Source organism: Pantherophis guttatus, chromosome 3, assembly GCF_059756535.1.
Source record: "Pantherophis guttatus breed Tessera chromosome 3, ASM5975653v1, whole genome shotgun sequence".
Taxonomy (NCBI): Eukaryota; Metazoa; Chordata; class Lepidosauria; order Squamata; family Colubridae; genus Pantherophis; species Pantherophis guttatus.
In genome coordinates this window covers 52822413-52833544 of record NC_142065.1, presented here as the reverse complement: position 1 = coordinate 52833544, position 11132 = coordinate 52822413, and the positions used below count along the sequence as shown (strand labels likewise).

General features: G+C 39.8%; 1 long non-coding RNA gene across 1 annotated transcript; it reads left to right on the top strand.

Annotated features, from left to right (window-relative positions):
* Window positions 1–429: 429 nt before the first annotated feature.
* LOC117664018 (uncharacterized) lies at window positions 430–10561 on the top strand. Its single transcript, XR_004590902.3, has 3 exons — window positions 430–1191; window positions 5329–5462; window positions 6862–10561. It is a non-coding gene; the product is annotated as an uncharacterized LOC117664018 (long non-coding RNA).
* The last annotated feature ends 571 nt before the right edge of the window (window positions 10562–11132 follow it).

Sequence of the window (11132 nt, the reverse complement as noted above, 5' to 3'; positions counted from 1 at the left end):
CATGTGCACAGGAGCACTGGAAACCGGAAGAGCAGCTACCCGGTGCGCGTATGCGCGCACCGGGTGGCTGCTCTTCTGGTTTCCGGCACATGCATGTGCACCAGCCAGTTGATCTTCATGTGTGCATGTGCACCAGAAACTGGAAGAAATCCAAATTTGGCCGGTGCGCATGCACATGCCGGAAACCAGAAGAGCAGTCGCCCGGCGTGCGCATGCGCACCGAGAGGCTGCTCTTCCGGTTTCTGGTACATGCGCGCTCACGCATGCTCCCGTTTCAGCACTCAGTGCCGAAAAGCTTCGTCAACACTGCTATAGAAGTTAGTGCACTGATCTCAGCATTGCTCATGATAATCCAACGATTTATATGAATTCTAGCAGGATACTTTTGAAAGTTTAAGCTACTTTCTCCTAATCCAGGGTCCTGAGATGTGCTGAATCTGGTTTTTTACCATTCGTATTGCATGCGTTGCTAGCACACTGACTCTGATGGAATACAATTTTTTTGAAATCTTCAACTCAACCTCTTCCTTAGAAAAGCCGTTTGCATTTTCACGCCCTCAGGTCAGAAACGAATTCCAACAGTGGTGGGCAAGCGTTTATCACCAAGGGACTGCTTGTCATGTTCTGCATCTTCTTGCTTCTTTCATTTGGCCTAGATAAGGGGGGAATCTTTATTTGCAGTTTTGGAGGCATGTCTTTTCCCAGACATTCTGCTGTCCATGCCACACTCAGGATATGCCAAGATAATCCCAGGTTTACTAGAATGCCACTTTCACCAGTTTGTTCTGCCACTTTGATCTGGAGGAGGATGAACTTTGAGACGTTGGCCTGCATTTCTTCCATAGTTTAAAAATCTGTATCTTCCTTTGCAATTGCCTCCATAGCAATCCATCTAAAGAAGTGTCTCTCCAACCACATTTTTGTAAAAACAAACACACACACACACATGCACAGCATGCGGTGCTAGAAACTAAAAGTGGACGAAGAGGGCAGGGCTCTTTGTTAATTCATGGAATGGTGGAAGCTCTGGGAACAGGATTTTCAGCGATTAGCCAATTTGGAAGAAAAAGCCAGTTATGATTTGCTCTCCACTCAGGATTAAGCAGTGATTGGCAGCAGGACCTCTTGTGAACTCCTACCTTATGAGCATAGAAATTGAACCACACTGAAAGTGTTTGAGATCAGCAGATGGTAAGTACAATGTGCACAAACTGCAGATTAGTTTTAACGTATGTTGGGAATAATCAAGGCTGATGGTGCTGTAATCTCATTATGCCTGGAAGTTATGAAACTTAGTCAATTGCCCTGATTTAAATTAAAATTCCCCAAATTTTCCCATATCCCTTAGGATTCTCTTAATGATTTATTTCACTTAAAAATTAGGCACAGATAAGTAGATGATTCTTGACGAACATATCTTTTCTTTTATGTGCATTGAGAGCGTATGCACCAAGACAAATTCCTTGTGTGTCCAATCACACTTGGCCAATAAAATTCTATTCTATTCTATTCTATTCTATTCTATTCTATTCTATTCTATTCTATTCTATTCTATTCTATTCTAGATTTTTGCCTCTCTCCATTTTCCCATAGGTGGTTTGGTTTTGTGCCTTTGAATCAGCGTTAACTCCTGGGGACTTCCTGGACAGGTAGTCCCTGCAATTTCCACATATTAAAGCTATTTGTAAAGTCTATTTGTACTTTCTTATATTGTGCTCAAAGTACATCACCTCCAAATCCCAAATATTCAGTTGTATCCTTAGAATAGAAATGGTGCAGAAAGTATAAACAGAAGTGGGACATAGTGACATTGCCTTTTTATTCTTCCATAATAATTTGAAGAGGCTTAAGGTATATTTTATTCCACACACACTTGTATTAGAATTCAGCCACAGGCTAACATTCAATCACTGTTGTCAACCTAGGAAACTCTGAACAGTGTTACTCTGTGTAATGGGAAGTTGGCCACGTTGCTCGAGGACTATAGGAGCTGAATTTAAAAAAGAGGGAATGTCTGGTTGAAGACTAACATACTGAGAACAGTGCTTGTTCTTTCTTTTCTCCCTTTACTGCTTTTAATCTGTATGAGTTTGTGTTAGCTTTCACGTCCTTTGTAAAACTTTCAATACAATGTATTTTAAAAACCAAGTCATTTCCCGAGGCATTATTTGTAGCTATTATCTTTTTTAAATTGCCCTTTTATTTTGCAAAGTCATATCATGCCTTTTTTTTTCTGTTTACTTTACAACATTGCAAGATAATATGGCTCATTTATTATGGAGAAGTAAAGAGGAACGGCAGTGGTTTACTTGAAGCCATATATCATTTGCCCATGACAAAAACAATACTAGATTTTATGTCTTCACACTTCAAATGTGTTTTCTGGAACATGTTAACCCCATAACTGTTGTTTTGCGAATGACATTGTGAAATATTTTGTTGTTATGGGATGTGTAGAGATAGGAAAGAAGCTATGATTTAGAATGAAAACCTGCAAATCAAGTTTTCAAATAGTTAACTAAGGCAGTTTAATGTATAAATGAACTGTCTCTAGAGATAAAACATTTCAACATTATTGACTAGAAGGCTGATGTGGCTTGATTTTCACTGTGTTATTGTGGTTATTGTCTTCATAATCAGTATTTCCATATGATTATAGATTTTTAAAAAAAAATAAAGTATGCAGATTTTCAAGTAAAGTGTATTTCTCTTCAGCTATGATCAAAAAAGATGGAAAGTTTGGTACAATAAACATATTTAAAAGTGGCGAACTTGTAAGAGTTTGTTTAAAAACAAAGCTGTAAAAGGGAAAGTGCAATGCAAAATAGAAAACACTAATTCACACAATTAAAAATACCAGTGGCTCTTGTTGTTCCTTTTTTGATCTGCCAAAAAGGTTTTGTCCTGCAGTGAATTTTGTGTACTAATCGATTATGTCCATTCATGTCCCACACTTTTTTCCTGCCAAATGGGGGTAGGGTTAAGGTTATTGATTGATGATTGTCAGTTACCTCTGGAAATGTACATATCCACTGTAATCACAATATTCTTATTGTGATTCTTATTAAGCCCTGTAGGATGTTAGCACTCACCCCTCTCCTAGAAAAATGAAATATTTTAGGATATACTAAAAAGGCAGAATATTTTCCCTAAAAGAGAAGTAGAAACTCAGAGAAGCAGAAACCCAATTCCCTCCCCCCTTTGTCAATGGACCATCATCTGCAACACAATAGGATCCATCTAGCAACAAAAACTCACCACATGGCACCTGAGAAAATTACATCAGCCAGCAAGGCTAGCTAAGACCCCCACCCCCTGGGAGTCTGACAACCAATCAGGATATTCTTCCTGTGCCCCAGGAAGTTCAGAGCCCCGAGACAGCATAAAACCCAGGGACTCGCAGCATCTCTGCCCCTTTTTTCTGTTCAGGAACTCAAACCATGTGATCCTGTCCACCATTAAACCATATTTCCAAGCAGTCTCCATGTTTCCAGTGTCTTTTTCCCCATTTGGAGCTGAACCCAGAAGGATATTTCTTCCAACAACCTACAGCAGGCAAAAACTTTTTGGACATGAGATGTTAACGCTAGTACTGAGCAAAAAAAGAACATAGCCTCCCCGTGTGTTCAATAGGGAGTGAATAGGTTTTGGGTAGCAGATGGGGGCTGATTTATTTATTTAATCAAATTTATATAGCCACCCATATCATAAGAAGTGATAGAGAAAAAAACAAGTATGAAAACAATAAGCATGTTAAACATAGTCATATAACACACACACACACACACACAAATGCAATGGAGACACCTTAAGCTTTCACTGGTCTTCTTCCAGGCCTGATGACAAAACCAGGTCTTGAGGACCTTCTGGAAAATAAGAAGGGATGGAACTAATGTTATTTTTGGTGGTGTGGGGGAGAGAATGTTCCATAAGGTGGGCACCACAGCAGAGAAGGCTTGTCTCCATGGACCTGACAAGTATAGTTCCCTGAAAGATGGAACCCACAGCATGCCTCTCTTGCTGGATCTATACTCTCCTGTCCAGCATGAAAGTTGGCATAGTTCTAGAATTGGCTGGCCTTAAAAGGCAAAGCAATTCAGTCTTGCCAGGTTTCATCCGAAGCTTGCTGTGGACCATCTAGACCAGGGGTAGGTTCTATCTACCTTTGATTTAGGTTCATAACGGGTCCGTGCACGGGCTCTTCCTTTACTCACACGTGCATGCGCTCCTCTGCACATGTGCTTTTCTATGCACGCGCTCTTCTGTACATGCACAGAAGCATTCTGATGACGTCGGGGTCGGTGGGTGGAGCCTCCCGCCGGTTTTACTACTGGGTCTATAGAATCAGTCTGAACCGGGAGCAACCCACCACTGATCCAGACCCTCATAGTCTCCAGATATTGGGATACAATGGGATGTACATGATATACCTCCAGATATATCAGAGCAAGTGTTATGGAACAGTCATGCATTTGATGAGTTGTGTTAAAAACATTGTGAAATTACTGTAATTAATTGGCATACACACATTACACTAAAAGGTCCACCTGGAAATTGTTTAATCAAAAGTAATCAAAAACCTTTTAATGTGGAAAGGAAGCATAAAAACCCTTTAGGGTTGGCCAAGGTCATGCTAAACCAGCTATCACTTTAGGATTACTCTCCCTGAGCTTATTGCTTTCTTATTTGGGCAACCCAAATATTGATATTCAAGGATGTTCTCCTCCCTCTCTTCATAGAACTAATTTGATGATTTGTTCATTGGAAAGGAAAGCAGGCAGACATGGTTCGTTTTGCTTTCTCCTCCTTAAATGATATGAATGGCTTTTTAAAGGCCAAGTCATCCTTCTCCCAGATAGAGCAAGGCAGGGAGACATACATAACTGACAGCAGGATGTAACTGAGTCTGGAGCTGGGAAGTATAAATAAAGTCCAGCTTCTGAGCTTTGGACAAAAGCCATTTGTAACACAAAGTACATTCCGGCCTGAGTGTAACAAATCATACCAATCTCCTCCCAAGCAGTGACTTAGGTATTTCAGGGTAGGGATTTGCAGGAGAAGGGATTCTTTAGAGGAGGTTATAGGATGGAGAGTGAGAGGATGCCCTGAACTGTGCTGGGAAATCATCATCATGTAAAAGAACAAACTGCTTTTCTATTGATGGTCCTGGACCTGGTTTTTTTTGGGAGGGGGGAGTTCTCCAGGAAACATGCTTGTTCTTCTTTATTCAGTGGATCTCAAATCCATTGAACATTTAACCAGTAGAATGATGCCAGCTTCTGAAATCTGTCCTCAACAGCTCCTTTACCCAATGTCATTGTCTCACAGGTACTTTTGCTGCTTGGAGTCTCATTTTCACATTCTCATTGGCATCATAGGCTGAATGACTTGACCAGCTATACCAGCCCAGGGACTGGTCTTTAGAAGACTCCTTATCCATTAAGATTTTCTCTTCAGCTTTGGTAAGCTTTAAATGATATCACCAAGCTGTTAAGATTCAATTACACAGGACTCTTTGGTTTATAAAATACTCTCAGTTGTATTTTTAGGTGGTTTATTCAGTGAAGAGAAGCTTCTCTGATTTCTTCCCTCGACATTGAGTGACTCACATAAATATGAATAAATAATGTTAGCCTAATGTTAGCTAACAGAATGACTAAAGGGCATCAAATCTGTTCTGTTGGCCCCAAAGAACAATTCAAGTAAAACAAGGAGTTTTTATTTTAATTGGAAATGACGATTGTCTGAGTTTCCTATGATTGAGTTTCCTGATGACTTAACTTTAATAAAAGGCACTTTAAAGGCAAATGGACCTTAATAACATGCTTCTAGTTTTATATATTTTGTTTATTACATCAGATCTAGCGAATCTCTAGCATTCATGCTCCTAATTCAGCTCACAAAAATCTCTGGATCTTATATATGTATAAGATATACAGTATATGTATGTATGTATGTATGTATGTATGTATGTATGTATGTATGTATGTATGTATACCCCTTTCCATAGCTACAATCCCAGCCTCTGATCCTGTATGTCCTTTTCTCAATACTTATTCCCCTATAATTCATGCTGCTATTCCATGCATCCACCCAACTCCCAATACACTCATATTTCTTTTCAGATATTCCAGGCCTTATGTGACCTTGAGGTCATTGCCAGGCCCCAGAACATTATGAGTATTTCAGAGAGTGTCATTAATCTCCTGAGCACTTGGTAATAGCTAAAATGGTCTCATTAATCTCTGAAGACTTTGTTGGTGTTCAGATGGCCTTGTGAATCTCTGAAACATCTCTGTATTTATAAGTTGAGGTCATCCTTTCCCCAAGAAGGGCACTGTTTGATTGTTTGTATCACTCAACCCAAAAAGTTTGGGAATAGTTGTGTTTGAGCATACCAGTTCTCTGAGAGCAAAGTTAGCTTTTTAGTGTTATAATCAGGCTCTCATGTAACAGAAAGTCTCTGCATGGATTGTGGAAGTGATATACTGATATAGTCAATGTGTCAGAATATATAGCTCCTGCTTTCAATTGCATGGATTTACTCTGTACATCAGGGGCAATAGCTGTAGCATTGCCTCCCCTTGGGTAACTATAAAAAGTTAAACCAAACAATGGAAGGAAGAAATTAGAATACAGCATGAGACACAAACATAATTAATGTCAAGATGCCAAAAACCTGTGTGTTTGCCTTCATGCAGTAAGACGGTTAATAGGATGGTGTAGAGACAGCATTTTACTTGGGCTTTTAGAAACTAGAATCAACTGGTGCTGAAAGAATGCTGTGTTTCCCAGGAAGGTTCTATGTAATCATGCATGTCAGTTTGCTGTAACCATGATCTCTTTTCTTTGCCTCATTAGACCTGCAGGGCAAGGGTGATGTTTTGCTTCCAGAATAACACCCAGGCAGCAATGTGTGGCTGATCAGAACCCATCTATTATGAAAGAACTGTGTCCCTTTGGATACCTGATACTATCCCAGCCTTGGACGAAGTCTCCCTTTCTCTCCAGACTGGGGAGCCCCAGCTTCTGCAAGGATGAGGAAAAGGAGTCGCAGATGGGAGGGGAGGATTGCGGAGCTGCAAACCAGCCCTCAGTGCAAACTGAGAACACAAACAAGAGCGAGAAGCTGATGTGAGCTGGGCTACGTGCCAATGAGGAGAGCTGGAACACAATGTACAGAGCACGAGGCAGCAAAGGGAACAGCCTGACTCAGCAACCAGGGAAGTGGGTGTGCTGTGTCGCTAGATAAACCACTCCTGCGGGCTTGTGGTCAGCAGCATCAGTCCTCCTGAAACACAGCAACAGACCACGGAGACTGCACGGCATAAAGAGAGACATTCATGGATTCCAGCTGTCTGTCTATCTTCACATTCTTGCCTGCCTCCCATTTCAAGATCAGAGATTCAGGAAGGAGTGTTCCTGCTCTTTTTATTTTTCTTACTCTGCTTTAGGTTCTGAAGCCATAGGCCCCACAGATCTCACTTTATCCATCTCTAAAATGGGAAACAGAATGATTGTGTTTAAAAGGACACCATCAGTCTTGCCTCAGAGAGGAGGCTGTTTGAGATTCACTATTGCAGATTACATTCTGAATGCTCAGCACTACTTTTTAAATCTCTTTTATTTCCACAGCCTGTACTAATCGAAGAACAGCAGCAATGTCTTCACGATGTATACTTTTGATTAACAATTCACCTTACAGTTAGAGATGGGCTAATTTCTTACGTGTGGTATTCCTGAATTTATGTCTGCTTTTCAAATCTAGTTTAAAACCTGTAGAAGCAAATCTTTGTCCTGACAACTGCCCCCTTAGGCATTCTAGACCAGGAGCAAATAGATTTAATAGGATGGGTTATTTTTGTAACTACAAAAAGTAAAATAAATCCTACAAAGAGCCACAGTCAAAACCACTAGTGAAACTGCCTGATGATACCTTACTTTGCCCAGGGAGCCAGTAACCTGTGTAGAAAAGAAAAGAAAAAAGAAAAGAAACCTCTGTGCAAGTCAAAAACCGCTGATCTACTTACAAACGCTCTCTGATCCATAACAAGAAGTTGAATGACAGATAGTCCTCGACTTACAACCACAATTCACCCCAAATTTTATGTTGCTAAGCAAGACAGTTATTAAGTGAACTTGGCTCCCTTTTACGACCATTCTTGCCACAGTTGTTAAGTGAATCACTAGAAATGTTAAATTAGTAACACGGTTGTAAAATGAATCTGGCTTCCCTGTTGACTTTGCTTGCCAGAAGGTCACAAAAGGTGATCACCTGACCCTGGAACACTGAAACCGTCATAAAGATGAACCAGTTGTCAAGCATCACGTGATCATGGGGATGCTGCAATGGTCATAAGTGTGGAAAAATGGTCATAAGTCACTTTTTTTCAGCGCTGTTGTAACTTTGAACGGTCACTAAACGAGCTGTTATAAGTCGAGGACTACCTGTACTTTCTGCCCGCCATTTTTTCAGAAGATATAAAAATATGGCACTCTCATTTCCCAAAGAATAGCTGAGGACATTCTTGCCCTCTGGAAGCTTTTCTCAGAGGCTTTTGATGTCTTGAGCCATATCCATCATCCCCCACCAGCATAAGTGGAAGCAAAACACAGTTGGCCTTAGCAATGCTTCAGGCTAGAGATTACCTTTTCTGACTTATATGGGAGCTCAGTGTGAACGCACGAGTTTAAATCAGGTCAAAACTACAGGAACAAGGTATTGGCCAACCTCAACCCATCTCAAATTACTTGGGGCTGCTGAAATTCCTGTGCATGAATTTCACTTGGACTTTAAAATGGATCTTCTTTACTTACAGACTTTCCAATGACTCCTAGGAAAGAGGCGCTTGCCCCTGACTGGATGTGGATAAATATGACCTCACAAATTTGTGGTATCTGAGGAGCTTTTTTTTTAAAAAAAATCTTTGTGGCAAACTGCTTGCAGATTCATGCATAGGAATTTCAACGTAAGTATTTCGAGGCTTTGGATGAGATCCCCTTCAGCATAAATTGCTCATCGTTGTCCCTGGCAGAAGTGTCTGTGCAGATGACCCAAAAAGTCAAGATGAGGCCACAGCCCTATGATCAAAGCCTTTGGCTTTTTTTACACACATTGGGAAGAGGGGAAGGTTTCAATTGCACAATTGTGAGCAGCATCTTGGCTTTTTTGACTGCCCCCCCCTCCCCCGGGGCAGATAATACCTGGGACCCTTGGTTATATATCTCCCAGGAGGCAAACTAAGAATGCAGAAACAGCGAGCAGTTGAAATGATGGTGCAGTCTCCATCGTTTCTATTTCAAACCGTGGAATCGTGCTTCCCTTTTTTCTATTTCTGATCCTCTTCCCCAAAATCACCTTACTTTTACACTGCAAAGCCTCAACTTTTTTTTTTTTTTATAAATGAACCACTTGAAAAATGTACATAACTCATTATACTAATTTTCATTCCTGCAGCATCATGGAGACCAGTGCTGAACAATCATGGACTAGAACTTTGTTGACTAGCCTATTTGATAATCTAGCCTGGTTGAAACAGCCTCGATTTCCATCATCAGAAAATTGTTTATAATCAAGTGAAGGACTAGTTAACTCCAACTATTCTTCAGACAGCTGGTAGACCACAGTTTGGAAGTTTTTGTTTTACAGGAAGATTACATTTCCTAAGTAGTGTTGTAACAAAGATGCTCACTTTAGTCTGTGGTTAAGAACTCCTTAAAATATACAAAACATTTACCAGTGGTTATAGATGGTTTTCTGCCATATACTGTATGGCTTTAGCCATCAAACTACCCATTGCTAAGTCTGGAAGTGATTTAAGCCTTTTTTTAAAAAAAAAAAAACCTGCCATAAATTCAGTGTGTAAGCCCAAAATATGAACTCGTCTAAATTAAACATTATGTGGCAAGGATTGCAGATGAGTGGCACACATAGGGAATGTCATTACCCAGACCTCCATCAAACAAAAGGGTGACAGATTTTCAATGTCCTGAGAAGAAAGTTTCATGGCATAGTCTAGAACACCTCCGTGAAAAGAGAGAACGTAGACAGAAAAACCAAGCATTTAAATAGCAATGAAAAAGGGAGGAACAAAAAGATGTAGGATAAGCTAGATAAAATAAAGTTGATGAAGAACAGAATGTTGCTATGAAAGAAGAGGAACAAAGGGACTGCCAAGAGGTGGAAACACTCATCAAAATTATATGAGGAAAAAGAAAAAGCTTGACATCCTAACAGAAAAGAAGGTGGAACATTCAGTGGAAATAGAAACACTTTACACATATCATATCCTACTCTATTGTAATTTCTACAGGGTTCTTCAGAATAGATATGTCATATGCTTGCTGCATCAATACCCAAGAAGAATGGATGATAATTATATGACTCTTCTCTCAGTTATCTATCATTGATGCAATAGCTAAATTTTACATTGCTGCAATGGAAAAAAGGCCCAGATGGGCAAGACTGAACACTGTTATTTTTCCTTTTATATTGCATTTTTTTTCTTCTAATTTGCTGATTATGGATTAAAATAAATAAAATGTTAGAACGGAAAGGTAATTTTCACTTGTTTGGCCAGGGATTTCTAATCCACTCCCTTCCAGAAGCATATTAGACTTAAATTATCCCTTGCCAACATTTGCAAGTTTTTACTGGAAAAATGGCATCAATTGGATTTTTTTTTTTTAAGTAGGGGCAAGAGAAGTAGACATTCAGAAGTAGACACTTTCCTCAGTGTGCAAGTACTTTGGTGGAATATATTTGTTATCTTCTGGATATTTCTGCCCATCACTTAGTATTACATGTAACGCAGAAATAGGTAAAAAAAAGAAGAAAGAAATAGGAGCCAATGCACTTCATTGAAAGAATAAAACCAGAAAAGCCATGCAAATATAAGTTGAGCATTTGGCAATCTTGTGCAGATTTTCCCTGCAGTAAATAAGCATTGCAAGGGCTTTGGAGAGTTTTGATGGAAATGGAGAATAGAAAAATTCAGGACTGAACTTGCTAACCACAACTTATTCCTGCCAATCATAGTTATTAAGGAAGGCTCTTAGCAGATAATGCCAGTACAGTACAATTAAGCACATTATATAGTTATAGAAATGGGAGAGGGAAGGTTTGTTGAAAC